A 4329-nucleotide genomic window follows, 5' to 3' on the forward strand; every position below is an offset into this window, starting at 1 on the left:
TACAATTGAAGATAAGTATTACAATTTAAAACATTACACCAAAATTACATAATAAAAATTATATTTGTATGAAAATAAATTTAATTGTACCTTTCCATAAACCCAACTAGAGTTGCATATTGTTTAGAATTAGCGCGCGCTCGCGGCTCCATCACCATGCCTGAAAATATAATAATATTATAAATAAAATCAGTGGCGTAGCTAGGCGTGGGCGAAGTGGGCCGTCGCCCACGGCCTCGCGCCCAAAGAGGGGCCTCGCGTAAGGCCCCTTCGGGCACAGTAAAAGAAAAGGGCCTCGCAGATGCGATTTCGCCCACGGCTAGATTAGTTCACGCGACGCCACTGATAAAATTGCATACCGTTTTATTAAGGGGCCTACTGATTATCAGTCCGCCGGACGATATCAGCCTGTCAGTTAGAACAAAAAGTTGTTTAATTTGTGATGTTTAATATTTATAATGTAAAGTTCATTACTCGCTTATATTGTAATTGTTAGGTAGTTATTTCCTTTCTGATATTTCTCACTGTAGCTATAATATGGTGTTAATCAGTTTGTAATATTTCCGCTTAATTGTAAAACATGCTGCGCATCTCATGCTAGATTTAAGCCATAATGTGCAATTGTATGTTGCCCATGGTATTGTACTATATCTGTTTAGTGTACCTAATAAAGTAAAGCCCTTGCTACACGGTCGCCGACAAGCCTTCTAACCGTCTGACCTTGGTCTGTCCTTGGTCAGTTTTGGTCAAATTTTGTTGGAAACAACTGTCTACACCAGGGATGTTGCGAACATCCGCATCCGCAACCGCGGAACTTCCGCATTATTTTCAACATCCGCATCTGCATCCGCATCCGGATAAAATCGATGCGGAGCTTATGCGGATGCGGATGTCGAACAAGTCAGTACATGAACGTCTTAGCGGCGGCGTAAGTGCTAGGTAATTTCGTCATTGCCTATAAGTCCTATAACGAAATCGGCTAGATCCAGAAAAGTCGGCCAAGTTACTTTTTATTAAATATAACGCACCTATATTCTTGCTCAAATACTGAACGTTTCGTTTTTTTTTTAATAAAAAAATACTAAAAATGTAATATTTGACGTTTCCTAAGTACCTAATCTTGACATCCGCATCCGCATCCGCATCCGCGGATGTGAGCCTTTAAATATCCGCATCCGCATCCGCGGATGTCAAAAAATCTGCATCCGCAACATCCCTGGTCTACACGGTCCGTCCAGACCAAGGCCACGCGGTCTGAGGGGCTTGTCGGCGACCGTGTAGCAAGGGCTTGAAATAAAGTGGAGTCCAGACGAGGCAATTTTTCGCCAATCTGATGAAATTGTCCGATCGAATCAGGCCGGGCGGGCGGAAACGCCAATTTGATTCCCCGATCAAATCAGAAGGTGCGGACACAAAAATGCCAATTATCGAAGTTAGTATCTATGGAATGCAAATTGGTGATTCAATTTGTGTACGTGTGGACGCTAGATGAGATTGGCGCCATTTATTTTCCTGATCAAATCGGTCGATTTGCCCAGCTCGTCAGGAGTCTACTTCTTATCTTATCTTATTGTTTTCGGGGGCCCTTGCGGATACACTTCGACCCATAGGGATCTACTTCACTACATAGTATAAAACAAAGTCGCTTCCCACTGTCTGTATGCTTAAATCTTTAAAACTACGCAACGGATTTTGATGCGGTTTTTTTTAATAGATAGAGTGATTCAAGAGGAAGGTTTATGTATAATTTGTTAACCCGTGCGAAGCCGGGGCGGGTCACTAGTTAATAAATAAAATAAACATGGAGAAGGCAACTTACCGTGCGCTGGAGCTTCAGCTTGGTGCTCTGACTCCAACACAATGACTTCTTCGAGCACATGGCTTGTGTACAGGCCGGCCAGCACACCCGCCTCGCTCGCTTCTGTGCCCTCGCACTCCTGCTTCACATCCTCTACTTGTAACAATACTGCTTCCTCTTCATCTAAAAACAATGGGTGGACATTTTATTATTAGGACCCTATAATGTCCCACTGCTGGGCAAAGGCCTCCCCCCACTTTTTCCAGTCTTCCCGATCCTGTGGACATTAGTATTTATATTTCATTTTTAGCTTAATTTATTTATTTGGATCCTAAACAATAAGCAGTGGTGAGACACTCCTGGCTTTGGGCAAACTCGGCTCCGTTCCGCTCAGTATTGCTAATTAAAGGATATGAAAACAATTAATAAAATGTATTCATTTCAGACATCATGTTTCACAATCTCTCTGCTTTGCCCTAAGTTCTGCTTTGACTGAGACTTTTAGCATTAAATCCGCCTTTTGTACGATAAGTTTTTCTTTTGTGCAATAAATTTTAAATAAATAAATGTTTCATAGTAACATTTACTGCTTAAGACCTACACAATCAATATCTAAATAGAAATAGTGTTAGTTTTATTTTTCAAAACGTCCGGGTTCGATTCCCGAGCTGAGTACACATTTTTTTTTAATGTATGAATGCAGTTTTTCTTGTTACTAAAATCGATGACATGGTTCCTAAGAGATTGTTGTATGTCTTATAGTTTTAGATTTTCCCATACTGACCGATCTAAATGGGCCACCCTATATAAGAAAATATCATACATACTTACGTGTTAGACGACAGTGCCTCTTGAGGTTTGTACGACTCTTTGGTACAGAAAATTTCATTTCGTTTATTTCCTTGCTTTGTGTGTACAGTAGGTCTTATTAATAATATTTATGTCTCAACACAACCCTGAGAGGGCACTGCAATTCACTTACAGATAAAATCTATATAATACAGTCGTCAGATATGAATAATGATATAGTACAGTCGCCATCAAATTATCATGCTTTAACAAAAGATATATTATGTCACTTATTAAATAGTTGTTTCATTATAATATTATAATTTTTATATGTCAATTTACAATCTACTAATGTATACAATATAAAATAATTTAATGTTGCTTGGAATTTTAGATGGAATAAAGAATTTTAACTTTATGTAGTAAATTTGGACAGTTAAACCCACCCGTGAGTAGCAGGGGTATTCGTTTCTCTATTTATTTACAGTAAAATAACGTACGTAAAGTGTCATTCAATAGAACTTGCAAACTATGTAAACAAAAGTTACTAGTAATTTGACATTCAGTGTCAATTTTAGTATGGCGGTTTGTTTACACAGTTAGCAAGTTCTATTGAATGACACTTTAGTAAACTCACCGTCATCATTGTCCTCTTCGGGTCCCTCCTGGAGGTACACCGCCTCCAGCGACATACTGCCAACCACGAATTCACGTAGATGAATATATAACGAATCTGTATTGATGCAATCTTTACACAAAAATGAACGATTCTAAATGAAATAAACGAATATGATTGATATTTATCGCCGTCGCCGAGATCCCGACTATCCGGAGGCTGATTGTTGTCACTGTCACTCAGTGTTGCCGTAGTCAAGTAAGACATTTCTGATATATATATAAAGATTCATCCAGACGGGTTGATCAAATTGAACAATTTGATCAGAAAACAAATTGACGTCAATCTAAACCTTAGATCTAAACCTACGGCAACTCATTTCATTCAGAATCCTAAAAATGTAACCGCGTTCAGGAAGGAAGCATCCTAAAAAGGTTCATAATCCTAAAGTGTAAAGGTAACTTTTAAAGCCTTAATAGACTACCGCACCCATCGCTCATCAGATATCTCTTTCTCGCTCTCACTTATGGGTGCGACGCGGTAGTGTGTTACGGCTTTTAGGATTCCAGCACAGAATAAATAATAGTACTAAGTACAGAAGACTAACTCTCTAACAAAACGCGTCTGTTACGATCAGCACAGATATGGCCGCTAGGTGGCGACAGCGCCACGCGCGGCTTATGGCTTTCCCCAAAATTGGGGCGGAACGGATGTACTTTAAGCTACCTGTAGCAAAGCGACGAAATCGCGGAGTGAGCCACGCCTGATTCCAGTTAGGATGACTGAATTAAGGTGGAATTTACCGCATACAAAGCCATGTATGGCGGATAAGATATTCAACTCTATTAACAGCTACTAAAGTTCAAATTCAACAAATATTTTTTATTACATGCAGCAAGGGGTAAGTAAAGTGTGTGAAGCGTTTAAATCCAACCTCGTGACTTGTTACTTTTAGGGTTAATAGAAAAAAAAACAATTTATTAATATAAGTATATATTTCTTTAATTTAATAGATTTTTATTTTATTTTCTGTCTTTATTTATCTTTTGATTTCTGTGCCTGTTGCCGCTTGCGACTCCGGGGCCAGCCTCGGCCGCCATGTTTGGACTCGACGTGTACGCGTAGC

At 39.4% G+C, this 4329-nt stretch overlaps 1 protein-coding gene across 1 annotated transcript in view; it reads left to right on the top strand.

Annotated features, from left to right (window-relative positions):
* Positions 1-4329, top strand: part of LOC134660168 (zinc finger protein ZPR1) — a 200906-nt gene that overhangs the window by 120205 nt on the left and 76372 nt on the right. The gene's annotated exons all lie outside the window — the stretch shown is intronic.

Source organism: Cydia amplana, chromosome 26 (assembly GCF_948474715.1).
Source record: "Cydia amplana chromosome 26, ilCydAmpl1.1, whole genome shotgun sequence".
In the NCBI taxonomy this organism is placed as follows: domain Eukaryota; kingdom Metazoa; phylum Arthropoda; class Insecta; order Lepidoptera; family Tortricidae; genus Cydia; species Cydia amplana.